This window comes from Candoia aspera, chromosome 9 (genome assembly GCF_035149785.1).
Source record: "Candoia aspera isolate rCanAsp1 chromosome 9, rCanAsp1.hap2, whole genome shotgun sequence".
Classification (NCBI taxonomy): domain Eukaryota; kingdom Metazoa; phylum Chordata; class Lepidosauria; order Squamata; family Boidae; genus Candoia; species Candoia aspera.
This window is the reverse complement of record NC_086161.1, coordinates 16889283-16901188: the sequence shown is the minus strand read 5'-3', so window position 1 is coordinate 16901188 and position 11906 is coordinate 16889283.

The following is an 11906-nucleotide window of genomic DNA, read 5'->3' as shown; positions in this document are numbered from 1 at the left end:
TAGTGTGTACTCTAAACCAAGCTTATTTCCTTATTATGTGGTTCAAGGGATTGTTTGAATCCAGAACAGGGAAAATTCAGAAAACAGGTTAAATGTGTAATGAGAATGTAGTTGTAGATAAAGTTAACACTCCCCAAAGACCTTTTATCATTTGTTGTTGGTTTTTCCTTACATATTGAGTGTGGATGTAAGAGAGAGACAGGGAAAGCAAACAAGAGAGGAATTAAAAAGATGATGGAAATATCAAGCTATTTCCTATTAAAATAAGAGGATTTAAATGGATTGCAATGCATTCCATCAAAACTGAGAGAGAAATCCAAACTCGGGACCAGCCATATCTTTAGGCAGAGTAAGGCACTGGCCTTAGGCAGTGGATTTTGTATTTTGTGAAATAGCAATCTTCTTAGATATGGAATTTACCGTTATTATAATAAGAAATGATTTTACCATGTGTGAAAAGGGATGATTCTTACAGAATGTTCTGTCTCAGACACTGAAATAACTTGACTGGTTCTGACTTGGGAAAAGGATACAATATTCTATAGTGTATTTATATAATTGTAATATGACCTTTCCTCTTCAGAGTCTAAAGTGGTGTACAGAACAATAAATAAACTGTATCAGGGTACAGGCACTGAAACAATAAAACTGAAGAAATATAAATTAATATAAATATACTGATAACAATATTCCATTTAAAGTAGGATTTTACTTTAGAGCTATCCAGCTGAACTAAGAAGTTTTCAACCTCTTGCTTAAATTGGAAAACTTGGGGACCAATCACATTTCTCTGGGAGAGAATTCTGTAATAAGAGAGCTGTGGCCAAAGAGGTCCTATCTTGAGACACCCAAGTATGTGACCATAAGCAAGGTATCTCTGGCCAATTTCAGTGCATTGCATAACCAGTCTTGAGGAAGCCTTTTCTTTGGCATATTTTGAGAGTATCTTGCATTGCCTGACTTTAACTTTCTTTTAGTTTGCATTGATCTTTATTTTTTTAATAATATTTTAATTAAAAGTTTTAAGTAAAAGATAATACAAACTAAAATGAAAAGGAAAAATAGAAAGAAAGAATAAAAGTGCAAGGAAGGAAAAAAGAAAAAAAATAGAGAAAAAAACCCCTTAAAAAGTGACTTTCCACCCTCATCATGATAAGTATAAACAATTTCATAATCTCTTTACCTCCTCTAGTTAACGAATCTAAAACTCTTCATCCCATAACAAAACTCTTAAATGTAGGCAAATCCAATAACAAATATCTTTTCTCATCTAGGTGTCAGCAAAAAGTCCAAACAGAGCCCTAAAATAATCACATTTCGTTAACAAATATAAAACTTGTCCTTCCGTATCTCAACTCTTAACTGTAAGCAAATCCAATATACAATGTCTTTTCCAGTCCAGATGTCAGCAAGTCCAGCAAGAACCCCCCAAAGTAACCACATATCCCATTTTAACCCTGATCAAATAAGCCAACTTTATATTCCTTCTTTTTACATAAAACAATCTTGCTCTTTAATCCGTTCGAATGATCATTATTCCTTGTCCTGAATTTCTTCAAAACTTTAACAAGCTTCTTTTGTAAGTTTAGCAAGAAGAAATTATTCCAATTACTCTCCTGAATTGGCGTTTTTATTTCCTTCTTAATTTTTAGAGCCTCATCTGATTTTTTTTTTTTGTATATGCAGAGATAAATTCTTGTTCATGTTGTTCTCCATGATCATATCAGATGATTTTTTTCCCCAAATATTTTTCTGTAACAACAACTTCTTCTGAGAACAGGGTATTCATAAAAACACGCAACATAGCTGACACTGTTGATTCAAATTCCCATTTCCATTCCTCAACAATATCTCTGAATGCCACTATAAGTTGCTTACCTTGTAATGTCTCCAATATTGAAAATACTTTTTCTTTCCCATGCATTCTTTAAAATTAATTTCAAAGTCTTAATATTCAGAATCAAATGTTCCAACTTTTTCTGAGCCCTTAATCCATTTAAAACTTTATATAGCATAATCTTGTCTTGTTTTTTGCTGTTTATGTTGAATTCTTAAAGCTTATAAAGATACAGTTTCATTTTCTTGTATTAAGGATTGAAGTCACTCATCCGGTATATCCAGCCTTGTCATTTTGAAGGTGTCTAACATCCTTAAAGCAGTTCATAGGCAATTTCCAAAGGTGGTTAGCAAATGAAGTGTGAACTTAGTGTCCCTTGAAGGCTCTGGCTGTGGCTGTGGCTGGAGCAAGAATGACAAATTCCCTCGTCTCCCGGTCCTCCCACCCTCTGGAGACCGCTGCCTTGCAGTCTCCACATGAGGAGCAACCAAATGGAGCGCAACTTAGGCACTGTCATGTCCTCTCTTTCTCCAGAGAGGGCTGAAGGAGCTGATCTACTTGTTGGCTCCTTGTTCTTAACCACAATCGTCAGCTCCACAGTCTGCCATTTCTTCCCTGGAAGTCCAGTTTGCATTGATCTTTACCATGTTTTGGATACTCATTCAAGAACATTTAATTGCTTCCCAAGTGAAGAAGAGCATCACATTTTATGGCAGGTGAAAAAAGGTTGTACCTGGCATATTGCAAAATTTCCAATCCACTATTAGCATATGGCAGGACAGATGTTACATGTGGACATTACCATGATTTTATGTTGCACATAATATAATACTATAATGTGTAGGGCAATATGATGACAGTCTAAATGAGTTTCTATTGATAAGGTGCTTAATGGACTTAACACCATAGCAACATGGTTTTCTTACGCCCTGATAAAGACCAACTGTGCATATCTTATTGGAAAATCCTGGATTTCAGTCACATCAACAATCTAAGCATTGCTTGGGATTAGACAGGGTTGGTTATCCTGCATTTATTTACTTACTTCCACCAACTATTTTCTGTTCAACGCAGTTGTTATGAAGAATAGCCTTCTTCTCCTTTGCAACATAGAAATGGTGTGGTGGTCATGTTTCTAGAAAGAATGCAGCCAAATAGCAGAGTTTTATTTTTAAAGTTAAAATCTAAACAATTCTCAGACTATCATATATAGCAGTTTCTAATTAATCTTGCATTGCATCCTGAGAATTTGTTTCTCCCTCCCACACTTATATTTGAAAAAAAAAAGTTTCAAGACAGAGTTGTATAAGGAATTTTGTGGAACCATAGAACATATTCATATTTCTAATGTTCAGATAATGGTATTTTTCATACTAGCAATTTACAATGCCATATAGGATGACCCAGTCATTGCTATGGTGATACAAAGTAACTTTTTTATTCTGATAAACTAATACTGGCACATATGAGCCTTTCCTCACTTCTAGCACAGACTGTGTCATAAATGTGTCCTGGGAACTTCTTTTTTTCGTCTGTGCCCCCAAGACATTGTCTCTATCTGAAGCTCAGGCTACATCTGAGGCAGCCTTAAGTCATCTTTAGGTATATTAGTATTAAAGTAGTATTTTCCTCTTTATCCTGGCACAATTTTGCCATGTTTACTATCTCTTCCTCTTCACTGATAGTTCATTTGGTGGTGCAGTCAGTGACCAACCAGGGTATGGGATCAGCCCAGCACCTCTTGGTCTCTTTACATGCCGAAGGTGTTTTGATTTGGGCAGGGAGAGAGTCTGGTTCTTTCAGACTACGTCTTCCCTCCTTCCATACCTGCCAGGTTTCTGCACTGATCTCTGGTTTGGAGGCTTGAATTAGCTCTGAGCAGCATCTGACTGGTTGTGCATAGTGGAACAGTGCACACTGAAGTCCTCTCTCTCTCTACACTACTTCATGATACTCAACTCTCCCCACATCCATCCAATATTGTTTGGGATGCTTCTGAATTTGGGTTCAGTGTTCCTCTGGAATATTTACAAACAGCTGAGGAGGTGTGGGGAGAACTGCAAAAGCTAACCAAGAAATAATTAATCTTTTAGTAGAGGGTTAAACTTGCTTTTCTATCCAATTGTCAAAATGATGGCCTCCCCAACCCAGCCTAACCCTTGGCCACCCAAATTAAGAAGAATGATTGGTGGATATTTTTCTGCCAGATGGTTAGTTTTGGTGAGACAGGAGGGAAACAAGCTCAGAAAATTCAGTGATCCCTGCTTTTAATATACGTGCATTGCACAGAATCTTAATGTACATGGATTGCACATAAATAAGGACAATATCATTTGTCAACCTCATGTCTGTGGCAGGAGACAGATTCCCAGTGGAATCTGAGAGGCTTTACTCAGAATGGTATGCTATTGGGGTGGCAGGAAGTTACAAGTATTTATGAGAACCCTCTTGATGACAGAGGGCCATGGTTACTATTTTTAATGAAAATTGGGGATGCAAAGAGTAAAGCCATGGTGCAAAGAAGGCAGGGCCATGCCACATACATAGCAGGACTGGGATTTTTTGTCATTGCCCATAATTTGGGGACAGAAGATTTTTTTTTAATTAGTCTGTTTTTTTCCTTAAAACCTACTTTAAACCTATTTTGGAACTTACATTACATTTTAGTGTGTTTGTATTTCATTGTTTAAGATGTTGTGAAACCTTCCCACTAGTTTTTAGCAAATGTAGCTGGAATGGAATCTTAGGGCTGCAAAACAGAATCTGAAGAACTTAGATTGGCCAGTCGTAGTTTAGATTTATCCCTTTTGCATACCTGGAAGGCTCATAGGATTGCTTTGTGCACTGAAGTACATTTCCCTCAGCAAACTGAATGCCCCCCCTTGCTTTTTCAGTCTCATGTCTTACATGCAAAGTAGAAGATGGAGAGAAATCTGAGTGACAGGAGATGAAACTATCTAAATCAACTGTCTAAGATGGAATGGTGTTGCCACCATTGGAGACATACATGGAGTCTATCTACAATATATTAATGCACATCGGTTACTGGGACAGGAATGGTTGACCTTGTGGTATGCTTATTTCAAGGATGCTCTTGAATGTATTACTGACTTGCTTGGTTGTCGAAAAAAGCATGCTAACATTTTCATGCTTCACTGATAACCAATATCTTTTAAATGTGGCCAGTTCCAGCTATATACATATAGACACACACACACCTATTATAGTACTGTGTTTAGGATAATTAGGTTTGAATGCTTTACTCAGCACTCCCTGTATTTCATGGAATAGAGGGTTTTTCCCCAACATGGTTCTTAGACAGCATCCATTGAATATACATCTGGCATGTCACTGCTTTTGTCTCTCTCATTTTTTAACTTGTTCTAACTTGCTCCAGCTGTAAATAGCATCTTCGTTCAAAATTATGAGTCCTAATCTGTGAATGATGACCTCAGCCTGGTACTGTGAATGCTAAAACTGGAGGGAAAGAAATCCACCATGTATTCAGGGATTGTGTTGAATACCATCCTCATCTGCCAGCTGCCCCTAGCAAACTTGTCTTCTCTGGTTTTTTGTTTTTTGTTTTGCAGCTTTGCGGGTTGGCCTCCTTCCTTCCTGAGACTGTGAAGCATCTGGAACAAATCAACATTTCAGAAACTGTCATCCAACAAAAGGAAATTATGGTAAGTGTCAGGGGGCTGTACAATTCAGAGAAGGAGTAATGAGATACAAGAATTCCCACAAATGGTTCCACTCTGGTGAACTTTATTTCTATTACTAAACTTTTTCCCCCCCCAAAAGTGGACTGAAGTTGTGTTGGAAGCAAACAAAAAAACAAAAAAAACAGCTGGGGTGGTTTCAGTACTTTTACTCAATGTTTGATATTCCATTAATATTTTAAGGATAACACCTTGCATATACTTTTCTAGAAATGAGTTTTGCTGTGCAATGAGATTTACTTCCAAATAATCAGGGTAAGACTAGTTCGTTTCCTCTAATCATGCTGTGCTTATTTTAGATGCTCACCATATATATATATATATTTTAAGTGTACATCTAGATCAACAAAGTATGAGAACTTCTTTTTCTTTATTTCCCTAGCTTTGTGGGAGACAATAGTCTGTGAGACCATAACTAGGATGATGATAAAATGACTCATATTGTGGGACTCCACAGGAGGGATTCTTTTTTTTTCTTCTCAGAATTGGATTGGTGTCATCTTTATGGAAGGATGTGGGAATATTTCTTTGGGGGAGAGAAATAATTACTTATGAAGATGATCATGTATACATGGTGATTGGAAGCTCTCCTAAAAAGGAAAGTGTTCACTGACTTTCAGAATGTTGTTAGTGGGGAAAGTAAGGCTTGCTCCACACTCAAGGGATCAGAACAGGATTCTAATTTTGTGTGTTCCCATGATACCACAAGGCTTAACAATTGTTCTGGAAAGCTAAAGTGGTTAACTGTGCAAGTTCATCAACTCAGTTCATGCAGACGTGGTGACCAATTTGTTTTCTAATTTTCCTCTCTTGCCGTAAAAAGTGAATGAGTTGGGATAAAGAGTGATGATGGGTTGGGGCATTTTACTATCCATTTTTGGCTGGATGGAATCATGGCCGGACAGCAGGAAGATAGAAGGGTGGGGCTGTTGTAAGAGTTGTGACTGGTGCGAAAATCATTATCTCTGTGTCTGTGTGAAGCTGGCAGTCATATGACAGAGAACGTAGACTCCTTCCATTTGTGACTACATCAGTTAATCTGTGGTTGGGAGAATTTTTTTGATGAACCCTCTGAAGCTGTTTTATAGGGAAGAACTTCTTTTGTACTTTTAATTGTTTTTAATTATTTTAACTGCGTTACGGTTTTTATGATTGTAAGCTGCCCAGAGTCACTTGCTGAGATGGGCAGCTATAGAAATGAAATAATAAATAAACAAACAAACAAGAAGGAATAGCTGCTACAGATCTTGGTTTCCTCCCTCCCCCCCTCCCTCCCCCCATTTATATTGCCACCATCTCAACTTGTGACTCTAGGAAGCTCACAATACAAAAAAACATAAAAACACAGGATATCATAAAAACAACATCACAATGTACTCAAGCCCTCTAAAAAACTCATAATCAAAATCCCATACATATTAGCTTCCACTAATAGCCTGGCCCCAACCTCTGAGGGAAAACTCAGGTTTTCAAGTCTTTCCCAGACTAACAATGACAGAGCCATACAGATCTCGAGGATGGGGTGGGGGTGGGGGTGCTCTTCCATTGGGCAAGCTCTGCAACAGAGAAGCCGTGTTTCCTGGGTCTACTGGATAGCATTGTTTCACAGAAGGGGCCTGGAAAACACACACCCTAAAAGATTTTCTGAAGAACCATCTTGCCCTGTGGGGAAAAAGGTGTGCAAACATTTGGATGAGCTTTGATCATCCAGCTTCTAATAGTGGCCTTTCCCTCTCAAACAACTACTCTGAAGGTAGAGGAAAAGAAAGAGGTTAAGCTTGTTCTTAAGGGTGGAGGGTAGGTTGTGCCACTTGCAAGTTTTTTTTAAAAAAAAATTAAGAGCCACACGGCATCGTTGCATAGAAAGAGAGGCTCTCTGAGAAAGAGGAGATTTTGAATATTAAAACGCTGGGGGTGGTATGTAATTGGAATTCTGCCAAGGGCACCTAGTATGCCAGCAGCAGCCCTGATGAGAGCAATGAAGAGAAGAACTGGCCCCAAAGCATTCTGGCTTGAGAATGAACCTAGTGCAAATTTGAGTATATTGGACCAGAAGGTACCCATTTTCATCCATCAGTCCCCTTCCTAGTGTCTTGTAGATAGAGGGTCTGGGAATAGCCATCTACACATTGATTTTTCTAAATCTGGGGCTCTTTCAGCCAAAGAATAGGGCAAAAGAGTGCTATAAATAAAGATTCCTGGTTGGCAAATTGTCAGTGGTGCAATGAAATACACTGTCAAATTTGTCATTATTGATATTTCTCCTCAGTGTTTAATTCACCTGGCCTTGTTCCCAAAATGGAATTAACACATTAGGTGTTTTCTGTTGTTTTACTTGGCTATTTTTCAATTTCATGCAGCTACTGCCTAGGTGAAATTCAATATGTTTTATCCTACCTCTTTGTTTTAATTAGGAATCTAGAGGTAAATTTGGGATCCATGTATAGCATGCTCCACAATACTGTATATTACTTACTGTCCTGCAATATTGCACTGTAATTCCTTACCTTGTGGTCACAGTAGGATTCCTGACACACACACCCTCCATGTTTTTCAATGCATATATGTCCATTGGTAGACCCAAATAAGATGCCACTCTGCTATGTTCTTTTGTGACCCCTACTAGCAAGTTACAGGAAAACCATGAGAAGGTTCGGTGACATCCCTGGGGTTAAGACAAACTGATTATCTTAAACAGTATTTTAAGAAACCTGTGTTGAATTCAGAAAGGATTCTTACACATTACAGAGAGCCATATGCTATAGTAAAATGGTGGTGATTTGTTGGCCTAGAGGACAATTAATGGAAGGAGCTGAAAGTTACAGCAAATACAACAACAACAACAACAACAACACACCAGCATTAGAATTCATGGTTGAAACTCTCCTAGTCACTTAGAATTTCCAAATAGTGACAGTCAGGGAAAGCAACAGACCCACAATCCCTAGTTTTTATGGATAAGGATGAGTTGGATTTAGGAGAGGGTCTCTGATTCAGTAGAAGGCATGCTTTGCATAGTGTCCCTGTCTCAATTCCAAGGAACTCCAAGAATTAGAAAAATTCTTCCTTGAGATCCTGCTGAGCCATAACCAGGTCAGTTTTTGTGTACTGGGCTAATTTGGCCAATCTAGCATCCTTTTTTTCCAATATATAATCATTGGGGTTTTTTAGAAATGCAGCTGAACCTGGCTTTTCCTCCCCTTTGAAATACTCAAAAGTACAATGCAAAATTGTAGGCTGATGGGAACATTGCACAACTCTTTCTTCCCTATGTTAAAATTATCGCACCACAAGAGGGAGAGACAAGATATTGTTTAAAGCAAACAAATGATAAAATCAGCTTAAATCGCAAGCTTTCCTCAATTTCTACTCTTTCAGTCTTGGCCACCCAATATTATGCACCAATGGACATGCATTATGATTCTCTATAAGGTTCTCCCATGAACTCTGACACATTGCTACTGGTGAAAGTTCACATCCTAGTCTAAAATGTACACTCACTAGAAATAACACTCTAAGCAATATAGGCACAAGGACAGATCCCACAGAAAACTCAGATACCTACTCTTTATTTGCTCATGTTCTTTCTCAAAACAAAACAAAACAGGATCAAATCAAATCAAAACAAAGTTTCTTCCCCTGATCATTTTCCTGTGTGATACCTCCTCTCCTTGCAACCCAGTTTCTAACCTTAGTGCTGAACTCAGAAAGAGCTATATAAAAGCCAGTGTGGGAATGTCCCTTTCCCTAATCTATCTTAGCCTTAGGAGGCAACCCATGACTCACAAGAAGCCCCACAAGCACCCCTTTTTTGGGGGCAGTCTCTGGAGCACAGGTTTTTGCCACAAAAATTCAGTATCACATCATCAAGTAACAATGGTGCACTTTCTGTCCATGTTTGGGTGGGAATCAAGTCAAATAAGTATGTTAAATAATAAGATGGTCAACATTATGTAGAGGTATAGTGGTTAAAGTATTCATGGAGTGATTTTCTCATTCAACTCAACTTGTTGTGTGGGAAAAAATGAGAAGGGGCATATTCTGTCTATGGGATGAATGGGTTATTTATTTAATGAATGAATGGATATTAAAAACATCCTCAAATCCCAGAAAATTGGGGGGAGGGAAGTTCTAGTTTCCCCAAGTATGATATGGTCATGTTACTCCCATGCACCCTGAGGCTTTTAGCCATCTTTTTTTTTTCAAAAGGCAGGCAAAAAAGCCCCCAAATCTACTCTTGTCTCAACCTAGATTATGTATTGGCCTCATGCAGATGGAATGGATGGCCTTAACAGAGACTAAATTTGGTAAGAAAGTCTTTTTAGCTGTACTGCAAGCTCCTTGTAATCATGGTTCTGTTTCAGTCACCTAAAATGATTTCCCACATTCACCCAAAAACACAATTTCTGTCACCTGGAATTCTCCATCCGCAACGCTGTTGAAAATGCAACAATCCATTGGCTCTAATTACAGCTTTATGCTTCCTGATCTTGTTTGCTCTTTGTGATTCAGAGTTAGAATAAGAATCCCTTAATAGTTATACTTACTGTAATTATACACTGTATACCTTTTTGATAAGGACATTAGGCTGCCAGAAACCTTTGCCAAACTCCTGTAGAAGATTTCTGCTGGAGAGGAGCAGGGGAAACACAGCAAACTCACTGATTTAGCAACACACTGAACCATTGAACAACTTGACACCAGTCATGCCCAACATTTCCAAAAGGTAAAATGAATAAAAAGGCCTAAACTGGACTTTTTCATGATATGCAGCAGATTGCATTCCCAAGGTATTGGGTGGGTGAGGCCAGGAAAAAAACTTAAGTTTTATTTCATTGCAAAAACTAAATATTAACACAGGTCCTCTCCAGTCATTATCTCTTCTGTCACTAAAATAATAATTTTGAGGAAATTTCTGGGGGCCTCACCTGAGGCTCTCAGACACTGCAAATGGTTCTGGACCTTCAGCTGATGCACTTATAAGGGCATCCACAGGAGAGGTTTTTTAAAAAAAGCCAAGATGACATCTTGATTGCATGATTGAATCCCTGACCCTTTCTACATTTGTCTCACATAAAAGGGGGGGGGGGTGTTTGATTGCATGATGATATGGATATGGCCACAATCTTGACTTTTTTGAAACATGCCCCCCCCCCCCCCATGGAATCCCCTGCTTCTGCCTTATAATAAGGACAAGATCCTGGACATATAGAACCACTTCAATGTTTCCTTCCTTCTTATTCCTCTACTCTTGCATTTCCCTACCTGCTTTTCCATTATTACTAAGATTGATCTTCACCTAAACACAAGCTGTACCTTGTTTAAAATTCTTCCAGTGTACACTCCACAAGACTTTTGTTAAGTGCCTATATCACAATAAGTACTGTGAATCAGTTTATCTAGCCCTGTTCCTGTTTGCTGTTAATAACTCACCCTCTTGACAGCTAAATTCAAAATCAAATATCATTATTATGGTCTTTGACCAGACTTTACAACAGAAGAAGAGAAATAGTTTAGTCCTACAATTCATCATCAGGAAAAAAAAAAAGGAAAACAATAAAACAGTAAAACAACATATCTAATTAAAAGTTTTGCATAATTGTATAACTTGATAAAAATATTTGGCCACCTGTTATGTGAGGGTAGAATCAGTATCCCTTAAAAATAAATACACATAAAATCTATCACTATAACCCTCAAATTTAGACATGACTGGGGACATCAAAATATTTATTTATTATATTTTTATCACTGCCCATCTCCCCACATGGGGGACCCTGGGTGGTTCACAGTAAAAACAATTTAAAATTCAATAAAATTATAAATAATACTGATACTCAATAAATATAAAATACAATAAAATCCAAGTAAGGGCAAATCAAATTCAGCCCATAAAGGGGTAAGGCTGGTCCCTGCAGGGCTAGGGAACTAACCAGCCCCAAGAATGGCTCTTCCTCTCCCCACTCCAGGCATGGTGACAAAACCAGGTTTTCAGCTGTTTTCTGAAGTCCAGAAGAGAGGGGGCTAACCGCATTCTGGGGGAACGATGTTCCAAAGGGCGGGAGCTGCTGTAGAGAAAGCCTGCCTCCTGGACCCCACCAGATGGAATTCTCTTGCAGACAGGGTCCATAGCATGCCCTCTCTGCATGACCGGGTGGAATGGGTTGATGTGATGGGGAGGAGACAGTCCCTTAGGTAACCTGGCCCCATGCCATGTAGGGCTTTAAAGGTGATAACCAACACCTTGAATTGGACTCAGAAGCAAACTGGCACCCAATGCAGCTTGCGGAGCAAAGGTGTTATATGTGCTGATCTTGAAGCACCTAAAATCATCCGTGCAGCTGCATTTA